The sequence below is a fragment of the Sceloporus occidentalis genome, unplaced genomic scaffold (genome assembly GCF_023333645.1).
Source record: "Sceloporus occidentalis isolate IW3139 unplaced genomic scaffold, rSceOcc1.0.p SCAF_1, whole genome shotgun sequence".
In the NCBI taxonomy this organism is placed as follows: domain Eukaryota; kingdom Metazoa; phylum Chordata; class Lepidosauria; order Squamata; family Phrynosomatidae; genus Sceloporus; species Sceloporus occidentalis.
In genome coordinates, this window is record NW_028316981.1 from 6,350,913 (window position 1) to 6,362,776 (window position 11,864).

The 11,864-nt window shown below is 41.1% G+C and overlaps 1 pseudogene across 1 annotated transcript in view; it reads right to left on the bottom strand.

Annotated features, from left to right (window-relative positions):
- The window catches only part of LOC149320513 (uncharacterized), a 28,086-nt pseudogene extending 16,424 nt beyond the window's left edge, over positions 1-11,662 (bottom strand). The window contains exons 1-5 of the transcript XR_016278085.1: positions 11,638-11,662; positions 10,092-10,218; positions 8,996-9,079; positions 6,428-7,370; positions 31-1,465 (exon numbers count right to left, since the gene is read on the bottom strand). The product of XR_016278085.1 is annotated as an uncharacterized LOC149320513 (transcript). The remainder of the gene's footprint in view (positions 1-30; positions 1,466-6,427; positions 7,371-8,995; positions 9,080-10,091; positions 10,219-11,637) is intronic.
- Between the last annotated feature and the right edge of the window lie 202 nt (positions 11,663-11,864).

Consider the following 11,864-nt stretch of genomic DNA (forward strand, 5'->3'; position numbering starts at 1 on the left):
GTCCCTCAAACTGCTTTATTATTCCCATCCTACATAGTTTATTTGATAATTAATAGACTGTGAGTCATAATTAATATTTCTCTTATCCATTTTCATATTTAGAACATCCACATGGGTGGTTTTGTGATGCTCCACAAAAAGTGGTCTTGTATAAAAACTTTCCCCACAGTACACACACTTATATGGTTTCTCTCCGGTGTGGGTCCTTTGGTGTGCAATAAGATTGGAACTCAAGTTGAACCTTTTCCCACACTCTGAGCACTGATAAGGTTTCTCCCCTGTATGAGTCCTCTGGTGTCTGATAAGGCCTGAGCTACAAGTGAAACTCTTGTCGCAGTATGAGCATTCATATGGCTTTTCTCCTGTGTGAGTTCTTTGGTGTACATTAAGCTGGGAACTCACACTGAAGTATTTGCCACAGTCTGAGCACTGGTATGGCTTTTCTCCTGTATGAGTTCTCTGGTGGGCAACAAGGTTTGAGCTCAAAATGAAGCTTTTCCCACAGTCTGTGCAGCTGTATGGTTTCTCTCCTGTGTGAATTCTCTGGTGTCGGATGAGGCTTGAGCTGCAATTGAAAGTCTTCCCGCAATCTGTACAGTCATATGGTTTTTCTCCTCTGTGTGTTCTCTTGTGTGCATTGAGACTGGACCTCAAATATACACTTTTGGGACAGTCTGTACATTTATAGGGTTTCTTACCTGTGTGGATTCTCTCATGAGCACTAAGACTTGATCTCACACTGAAACTTTTCCCACAGTTTGTGCATTTGTACGGCTTCTCTCCTGTATGGGTTCTCTGATGTACACTAAGTTGAGAGCTCACACTGAAGCTTTTCCCACAATCAGCACATTCGTATGGTTTCTCTCCAGTGTGTGTCCTCTGATGTCTAATGAGGCTCGAACTGCAGCTGAAGCTTTTCCCACAATCTGAACATTCATATGGTTTGTCCTCTGTGTGAATCCTCTGATGCCTAATAAGACTTGAACTACAATTGAAACTTCTCCCACATTCAGCACACTGATAAGGTTTCTCACCTGTGTGAGTTCTTTCATGTGCAATAACATTTGAGCTTTGACTAAAGCTTTTCCCACACACGGAGCAAGCATAAGGTTTTTCCCCCTTGTGAGTTCTCACATGTGAAATAAGGGCAGATTTCTGGCTGAAGCTTTTCCCACAGTCTGAACATTTGTAGGGCTTTTCTCCTGTGTGAATTCTCTCATGGGCAACGAGGCTTGATTTCAAACTGAAGCTTCTCCCACATTCTGAACACTCATAGGGTTTCTCTTCTGTGTGGATTCTCTCATGGGCTATAAGGCTTGAGGTTTGGCTGAAACTTCTCCCACAGACTGAGCATTCATATGGTTTTTCCTCTGTGTGGATTCTCTCATGGGCAATAAGAGTTGATTTCTTACCAAAGCTTTTTCCACAGCTCAGGCACTGGTATGGTTTCTCCCCCGTGTGGATTCTCTCATGGGCAATAAGGTTTGAGCTGTTACTGAAGGTTTTTCCACACTTGTTGCACATGAGCTGCCTCTTACATTTATTAATTCTGTTTTTGTTACCAGTTCCACAAAAGACTGACTTATCCATATCTTTTAAGCCCCTGGCTTTGTATTTTTCACTCTTTTCCAAAATTCTCTTCCTGCTCAAAAATCTAGAAAATGTATTTTTCTATTTTTCTTTGCAGTTTACTATGTGCATCAGAACTGTCCATTAAAAGTTGCTTTCTCTTTTTCCTTCTCCGTCATCTGTCTCTGAACTGTTGAAAGAAGTAAAGAATGAAGGTAAGTGACACCATCTTTTTCTAATGCAGAATTAGGGCTGTTTAGAACACATCTACACTATTCAATTGCAGCAGCACTATACCACTTTAACTGTCATGGCTCCTTCCTAGGGAATCCTGAGATACTAGAGGTTTAACTATAATTTCCAGAATTACATAACATTGAGCCATGGCGGTTAAAGCACTGTCAAAATGCATTAATTCTGCAGTGTAGATGCAGCCTGGCAGCCAAAACCTCACAGACAAGCACTGGTCCACAGATACGACTTCGAGTAACACTGGACTAAAGTGCTCTAGCAGAAGAGTCTCTCCCCAAACAACAAATTCCAGCATTCCTTAGGATGGTGCCATAAGTGGCATGAAGCTGATATAATGATATTTTATTTATTTTACTTTTATCCCACCTTTCTCCCAAAGTGGGACCCAAGGCAGCTAACAACATAAATAAAACAGACTTTAAAACAACAATTAAAATTGTACTATTAAAATACAATAAAAACAGAAGAAATTACACAAAACGATGCACTGTAGGTACACTTTTAGTGACAGAGGAAGCCAACCAAAAAAAGGTGTGTCAAACTCACCTGCTTCTTAAGGTCCCAACACAGTGGAAGAAATGAGGGAGAAACAAAGGTTTGCCAGAGGATCAAAGACTATGATTGGAAAAAGAAGGAAAAGTTTGATACTTCAGAAAACATTTCCAGGAATTCATTTTAAACATTTGTTGTTGTGTGCTTTAAATAATTTCCGACTCATGGTGATCCTAAGGCAAAGCTATCATAGGGTTTTCTTCACAGGAGGGTTGCCCTTGCCATCCTCTGAGACTGAGAAAGTGTGACTTGCCAAAGGTCACCCAGTGAGTTTCCATGACCAAGCCAAGATTCGAACCCTGGTCTACAATGTCACAGTCCAATGCTCAAACCACTATGCCATGTTGGCCCTCCTGTGTCAAGTGAATCTAGAAATGTTCATAGACACTGGCTTCACATCCTGAGACTCTCAGTCTTAGCTGAGATAATATCTGAAGAGCTGAAGTGGAGGGAAAAGCAGAGTGTGGGGCCAAAGATAAAAGCAAGGCCTTCCTTCTTCCCAAACACTGGTCCTTGAACTGTATGAGGAATGGCGCAGGGGGCTGGGTATGTTTTGCCTGGAGAAGAGGTGGTTAAGAGGTGACATGATAACCCTATTTAACTATCTGAAAGGGTATCATATTGAGGATGGAGCAATCTTGATAAATCTGACCTTCATATATGAGCCCATACAGACAGGCCCAAATAAAGCTGCTTCGGGTCACTTTGAAGGTATGCTATTTAAATGAGGCATGTGTCCTAAGAGGCCAGAAGCCGCACCAAAGCCATGCTCTACTCCTAAGCACAGCTTTGATGTGGCTTCTGACCTCTTAGGACGCATGCATCACTTAAACAGCATTTCTCCAAAGTGACCCAAAGCAGCTTTATTTTGGCCTGTCTGTTCAGGCCCATATGTTAGCTTCTCTTTCTGTATTAGTGTTATCTAATAAACCAATTTCACATGTCATTTTCTTTTTAACATCATAACCCAGCTTTTTGACCTTTCAAGTAGTTAACACCTGCGTTCAAGTCATTTCTGACATACAGAGACTCTATCGTGGGGCTTTCTTGTTAAGAGTTGTTCAGTGGAGGCTTGCTATAGCTATCCTCTGAGGCTGAGAGAGTGTGACTCGCCCAAAGTCACCCAGTGGGTTTCATGGCCGGACCGGGATTCGAACCCTGCTCTCCAGAGCCCTAGTCCAAGACTCAAACCACTGCACCACACTAGCTCTCAGTTAGAGTTTTAATCCCTTTTCTTTTTATTATTCTTATTTATTTATATTGTATTATTATTTTTATTTATATCCCGCCTTTCTCCCAAGGCTGGGACTCAGGGCGGCTTACAACAAAAAACAGCAACAACAACAACAACAACACACCATACAGTTAAAGGATCAGTTAAAGTTAGGAATTAAAAACATAAAAAATATTATATATTAATATAATATATAAATTTTATATATTAATACAACATATTTTATATATTGTGTTAAAATATAATATTTTGTATGTTTTAAGTCCTAACTTATATAAAATATTACATATTAAAATAGGATTAAGTTGCTACAATCATTAAAAACAAATTCAGTACTAAAAACCAAGCACTTTAAAAACATATTAAGATTATTTCATTTTATTTGCATGCCGCCTTTCTCTCCGGAGGGACCCAAGGCGGTTCACAGATTTAAAAACAAAACACAACATAAAAGACGCAAAGGAAGCCTACCGACCTCGTCCAACCAATGCATTCATTCTATTGTATTGTATTGTATTGTATTGGCTTCTTTTTTGACCCAAGACCCGGATGTAAGCTCAGCCGCCAAGGGATCACTTCCGCCCTTCCTCTTCTCCTGCCGCTCTCTCTCTCTCTCTCTATTCCTGACCTCAGCGCAAGAGGCAACGGGAGGAGACAAGCACTCCGGCCTAGAGCGGCCACACTGTTGGCAAATGATGCTCCAGCGCCCCCTGCTGGTCAAGCCCCCCTCCCCAGGGGAGATAACAGCTGTGTTTGGTCCAAAACACACTGCAGAAACAATCCAGTCTGAAACTGCTTTAACTGCCCTGGCTCAATGCTAGGGAATTCTGGGAACTGTAGTTTTGTGAGGCATTTGGCCTGTTCTGTAAGAGAGCTCTGAGGCCACAATAAACTAGTTCCCAGGATTCCCTCGCATTGAGCCAGGGCAGTTAAAAGCAGCCTCAGACTGGATTATTTCTGCAGTATGTTTTGGAGTGTTGTTTACTGCAGTTCTCAGCACTGGTTTGGCTGGCCAAGTGTGATGGGAATGGGGGTCCCTCACAAAACTGGCCATCCTTGAGCCCCATGACAACAACATTTCCCTCTCAGGCTGCATCTGCACTGCAGAAATAAAGCAGTTTGACACCGCTTTAAATGTCACGGCCCCATGCTATGGAAGGCTAGGATTTGTAGTTTTGTGAGGTATTTAGCCTTCTCTGTCAGACAGTTCTGGTGCCACAACAAAGTACAAATCCCAGGATTCCATAACACTGAGCCATGACAATTAAAGTGCTGTCAAACTGCATTATTTCTGCTGTGCAGATGCAACCCGAGAAGTCTATGTGGGATAGGCCAACACTTCTTGTAGGTAACTCCATCATCCAAAATGGCTACTCAGCAACAATCGCAGCAAACATAAGCAGCACACATCATAACAGATTTTTTATTGAAAACATTTCAGTCTGTCTTCTCATCTACAGAGCCAAAGACCACTAACAGCAATAGAAGTAAAACATAATCACAAAAAAGGGACACAACAGAATCACAAAATAGAAGGAGCTACCTGAAACTAGATTAAAACCACCGTAGAACAGCAACACAGAACTGGCATCGATGAAGATCTCTGGTCAAAAGATATCTGGCCACTATTTGAATTAAGACGTTCTAAGACCACTGGCCATTTACTTTGCTACAACTATTGATCCATGGCTTAAGAACCTTCTTCACGATTAGTATTTATATGTTTGGGACTAGAGTTTTTAAGTTTGAACAACTGATTATTTATCTGATTTATTAAATGTTCTAATATTTGTTCTACAATTATTTGTTCTACTATATATCTATATCTATCATTTATTCTTTTATTTTAGTGAGTTGGGTCTTGCATCCCTTTCTTTCTTTGAGCTGGAAACAAAAACAAACCCAGAATTTTTACAGTGGCCTGTATGTTATTATTATTATTCTCGGCCTAAGAGATGAGAGACAGAAACTGGTAGCAGAATGTCATCCTTTCCTTGGATTTTGGGAAGATTAAACAGAATATTGATACTAACATCTCTGCATAATATTCTGATGTCTGCAGCACCATTTATAAATGTGAACACTGAAAATGTGTTGGGTTTTTTTGAAACAGGAGTGGTAGGTGTTTCCCATGCTGAGGAACGGTGAAATGGCTCTGGGTATTATTCCAGATTTTATGACTATCCAAGATGCTGAATCTGCTCTTCCCAAATTAGGATAAGAACAGGACAGAAATTATAAATAAACTTTGGAGTGGTTCTACAGCACCTCTGATTTAGAAGCCATCACTTGGCCTTAACTGGAGATGTGATTGTACAGAGGGCCCTTGGTATCTGCTGAGGTTTGGGTCCAGGACCCCCTATGGAAACCAAAATCTGTGGCTACTCAAGTCCCATTATATTCAACAGCATAGTGAAATAGTGTCCCTTATATAACATGGCAAAAACAAGGCTTGCTTTTGGAATTTATATTATTTTTTGAATCATTGAATTCAAGGATAAAAAAAAATCTGTGGATACAGACAGCCGACTTTATACTTCCCTGCTGTTAAACAAGCATTACTAGTAAATAAACTACTGTACTTTGGAATATAGCTTGCAGTGAAAAACAACTCCTTAACAAATTTCAGCAATACCTGAGTAACAATTTGGGACAAGGTGAACACAGCAGTTATTACTGTCTCTTTCAGTTGTGACATATTGAGATGATTGTCAGTGAAATCCATGCCCCAAATCCTGGCCTGTCTTCAGATGGCTTTTTGACTACAGAAGGCTGGTGCTACTACTGAAGTACTCCCATCTTCCAGCCACTTCTAGGGACTCTCAAGCTTTGTGAGTTCTTTTATGCTTAGTAAGGTGCGTGCTGTAATTGAAAGTCTTCCCACATTTCGAGCACTCATATGGTCTCTCTCCGGTATGGATTCTCTTATGTGCAGTAAGGCTTGTGCTCCGACTGAAACTTTTCCCACACTCCAAGCATGTGTAAGCCTTCTCTCCTGTGTGGATTTTCCGGTGATCAGCAAGGTTTGTCCTGTAAGTAAAGCTCATTCCACACTCTGCACATTTGAAGGCTTTCTCACTATTGTGGCTTCTTTGATGCGAACTCAGGCTCGTGCTCAGAGCAAAGCTCTCTCCGCACTGCAGGCATTTATATGGTTTCTCACCAGTGTGAATTCTTTTATGCGCGGTAAGGGTTGTGCTCTGATTGAAGCCCTTTCCACACTCCTGGCATTCATATGGTTTCTCACCTGTGTGGGTCCTTTGGTGTCCTATGAAGGTCGAACCCTGACGAAAACTCTTTCCACACTCTAAGCATTTATATGGCTTTTCCCCGGTGTGGATTCTTCGATGTTCAGTGAAACCTATGTGGCTAGTGAATTTCTTTCCACATTCCCAGCACTTATGCTGTTCCTCATCTGCATGACTTTTTTTATGGAAAGAAAGCTGTCTGCTCAACATAAAACTTTCTCCACATTCAAAGCATTTATAGGGCTTCACCCCTGTGTGAGTTCTTTGATGAGAAGTAAGGTTTGACTTCTGATTGAAGCTTTTCCCACAGTCCAGGCACTGATATAATTTCACTGCTTGGTGGATCACCTGATGTGAAGTAAGGCTTGCTCTAAGAGGGAACATTTCTCCACATTCTGAACATTTGTATGATGATTTCTCAGGACAGATCATCTGATTTTGATTGCTAGAGGCCTCTTTCTGCATTTTATGTTTGCTTGTTTCCAATGACTTTTCCTGTGGTTCTTTACAACTCTCTGGAAGAAAGAAATCTGATTAGGAATACAATTCAGAAATTCAGCCCTAAATCCAACTGCTGGTCAAAATGGAGTAAACCCATGGCACAAATCAGATTTATATAAATATTGATTTGCCATTCAGTAGCTGCCAGTCAATGGCTCTCTTCAAATTGGGACAGGACTGAATTTAGGCTACGGTGGGGAACCATGCAGCCTGTTGGATGTTGTTGGACTGCAAATTCTAGCATCCCTAACCACTAGCTATGTTGACTAGAGCTGCTGGGAGTTAGAATCATAGAATTGTAGAGTTGGAAGAGACTGCAAAGGCCATCCAGTCCAATCCCCTGCCATGCATCCCCGACAGATGAGCATACAGTCTCTGCTTAAAGACCTTCAAAGAAGGAGACTCCACTACACTCCGAGGGAGTTTGTTCCACTGTCGAACAGCCCTTACTGTCAGGAAGTTCCTCCTAATGTTGAGGTGGAATCTCATTTCCTGGAGCTTGCATCCATTGCTCCGGGTCCTAGTCTCTGGAGCAGCAGAAAACAAGCTTGCTCCCTCCTGAATATGATATCCCTTCAAATATTTAAACAGGGCTATCATATCGCCTCTTAACCTTCTCTTTTCCAGGCTAAACATCCCCAGCTCCCTAAGGCGTTCCTCATAGGACATGGTTTCCAGACCTTTCACCATTTTAGTCGTCCTCCTTTGGACACGCTCCAGTTTCTAAATGTCCTTTCTGAATTGTGATGCCCAGAACTGGACACAGTATTCCAGGTGGGGCCTGACCAGAGCAGAATATATTGGCACTATTACTTCCCTTGATCTAGACACTATACTTCTATTGATGCAGCCTAAAATCGCATTGGCTTTGTTAGCTACCGCATCGCACTGTTGACTCATGTTCAACTTATGGTCTACTTGGACTCCTAGATCTCTTTAGGAGAGGACAGCACAGCCACAGAAAAGCCAATGTGCCGGAGACTTCCTTGTGTGATGTTTGAAAAAAGGACTTATGTTAGCACAAGAGTGTGCAGCTATTAAGAGTTTATGGGTTGGCATTGGCCTGTTAGGGGGCCTTGGATGGTCACATCCTGAACACCTTTTTTTGCCCCCAAATGTGCCCAGGCACTGGGTACAAATTTGTTATATTCTTGCCCCTTTGTGCTATTTTGGAGTCAAGAAAGGCCCAGGAAGTGACGCAGAAGTCAACTTCCAGTTGGAAAGAAAGGCCTAAAAGGATGGGAGCCTGTGTGGTGTAGTGGTTTGAATGCTGGACTATGACTCTGGAAACCAGTGTTCAATTCCCTGCTCGACCATGGAAACCCACTGGGTGACCTTGGGCAAATCACACTCTCAGAGGACTGCAACGGCAAACCCCTTATAAAGAAATTTGCCAAGAAAACCCCATGATAGGGTTGTCTTAGGGTCCCCATAAGTCAGAAACAACTTGAAGGCAAACAACAACAACAAAGGCCTAAAAGACCTGGAGTGGCGGCAGGGGGGTGGAGGAAATAAATGTGACAAAATTGCATTTTTGAGGGAAAAGGGGGACTGTAGAGCTCTTCCTCACCCCTGTACCCCCAGTTACATTATGAATCCAAGACAATAAAAAATGAATCCAAGACAATAAAAAGCTCACCTTTTAACTTCTTACCTTTTTCAGGGTCTGGGAGAAACGGATCTTCCCCTTCTTCCAGTCGTGAGATGAGATCAGGTCTGGGAACTTTTGGGGAAGGGAGAGGAAAAGAAAACAGAACCGAATCAACCCAATAACTATACTGTTCTTCCGAAATTGAACTGGTATTGATGGGAAGGAAGGGTAGTAGTAAGTAAGTAGGGAAGAAGGTTAGAATAAGTGAGATAAAGTCTGAAGATAGAGGAAAGTAGGGGTAATTGATGGGATAGAGACTGACATAGCTAGGCGTTTAGGAGAGTTAGGATAGTGATTGGTACTTGGGGAGAATATGGAAAAGTAAGGAATGAGAAAAACAAGAATGAGAAGCGTGAAAAGTCTGATTTTGAGAAGTGTTAAGAAGGTTTAGGTAGGAAGGTCTAAATAAGGTGATAAGGAAATATGTATGGAAATGTGTAAATAAGAGAAAACTGAATTGTAAATGCTTTAAAAATGGTGATAAAAGAATTGGATCAATATTAGTATGTAAATATGTACATTATGGTCTGAATGTATAACGCAGACGACGCAGTGCCAAAGGAGCGCAGAAAAGCTTTGGTGCTGGTGGCTATTGTGCCATGCAGAAAGGAGCCACTTTTTGCGGCTCCTTTTTGCACTGCGGAAAGGCCAGATTGTGACAACAGCATATAGTTGCCACAGCCCTGATCCAGCACTGCAGGCCGCCCCTTAGATGTGATCTGTTCAGCCCTTAGGTTTGCATTATGAGAGGATATGTACAGGCTGGGGAAAGATGTGATAAGCAGCAAACCCATGTGCCTTTTATTTTAGTACTATCTAGGTCTCTGAGAGCCAGCATGGTGTAGTGGTTTTAGTGTTGGACTATGACTCTGGGAGACCAGGGTGCAAATCCCCACTTGACCATTTAAAAACACTGAGTAACCTTGGGCAAATCACATTGTCTCAGCCTCGAAGGGGAGGGGGGGAAGAAAACCCTCTCTGAACAAATCTTGCCAAGACAGTCCCAAGATAGGATTGCCATAAGCTTGAAATCACTTGAAGGCACACAACAAAAACAATGGGTTCAGACCATAAGTGTCCTTACCTAGAGATGTCACATTCCTGTAATTCTCAAGCATGACCTCTCTGTACAAAGCCTTTTGGGCCTGACTCAACACAGCCCATTCCTCCTTGGTAAAATACACAGCCACTTCTTCAAACATTGCGTGTCCCTGTAAAAGGAAAATCAGGACATTTTATGCATCTTTCCTTGTTCAGGACTGACTTACAAACTATACAGGCATCCCTCTGTTAACAAAGCCTCTAACATAGTAGCTCCTTTTTACAAAGTCTTTCAATGGCCACCTAGCCCCCATTTTTTCTTCCTCATCCTGTCTAGCTGGAAGGTTTTTTTAGCAGTATCAGTAATGGCAGAATGGTAAATGAGGGCTGGAGAAAGATAGACTTTTGGTGTTGGGTTGCAGCAATGTGTCTGCAACAAAACAATGGAATAAAGCCTGAGCTGAGAACAGGGTTAGTTGGTTTAACCCAAGTTTAAATCAGTGAAGAGGGCTTAAACTAGATTGGCTTAAACCATGGTTTGTTTAAACCAAATGACTTTTTCTTAAAAAGGCTCATGTTTCTTAAAACTGATTATTCTCACATACATATGTATATAATCTGGCTATTATTACTATTTTCCAGTCCGTTTACTGAAGCAACAATGGTAAAATGTAAACATTTTAACAGTTTATTGGCAGTGGTTCATTGTTTGATCAGTATCTTCTTTTTAATCACTTTATTTTATAGTGAAGACATACCCTTCAGAAACAATTCCTTTAACAGAAGTTCAACCAAAACAACTTGCTTTGTTTAAAACAACAACAACAACAACAATTATTATTATTATTAAAGTGAGTACCCATAACTTCTGAACTGCATTTTGCTATTTAATTTACTGATTTAGTTGTTTTCAGATTTAGTTGATTTAGTTGTTTCGTTCTTGTGTCTCTTCAAGTCCTTTCCAACTTATGTCGACCCATGCAATTATCCTTGGACACCTATCCTTGGGCAAGTCACACTCTCTCAGCCTCTGTACAAATCTTGGCAAGAAAATGCCATGATAGGGTCTCCATGAGTTGGAAATGACCTGAAGGCTCACAACAACAACAACAACAACAAGCTCCTATACATAGGTTACCAATTTGAGAATACAATTCCAAAAGTTGTATTAAAAGATGTAAGTCATATCAAAGCTTCTTTGGATTGTTAAGGTTTGAAAGCATTATTAGTTGTTAAATATTATTAAAAACCTTGAATTTTTAAAGTCAGAAAGCATTATTAGTTGTTAAAAATTGTTAAAACGTTGTAATGTTAAGGTTAGAAAGCATTATTAGTTAAAACTTTGTAATGTTAAGATTAGACAGCATTATTAATTGTTAAATATTACTCAAAAACCTTGGATTGTTAAGGTTAGAAAGCATTATTAGCTGTTAAAATTATTAAAAACTTTGGACTGTTAAGGCTAGAAAGCACTATCAAAGGGTAAAATGTTTCATTTAATTTAAACAATTAATTAACTGAGTTAATTTAAAAGCTAAATGTAGCTATTGGCTGGCAACCTGAGTCTCTGGCCATTGCCTTCCCCTCACCTTCCTCCTGTCCCTAAGCAGGGACTCCATGCCACCTCCAGCTGAAGCTAAAGAGACCGAGCAAAACAGATGGAGCTCAATGGACTTCCGCCAGCTGCAGACACTTCTGGTTCCTCATTCATTCATTCATTCATTCATTCATGGCTGCCATATGCGGGGCAGGGATCTATAGAGGCAAATTAGGTGGCTTTGGCGGGAGTCTCTTTCTCTCAGAGCTCACCCACACT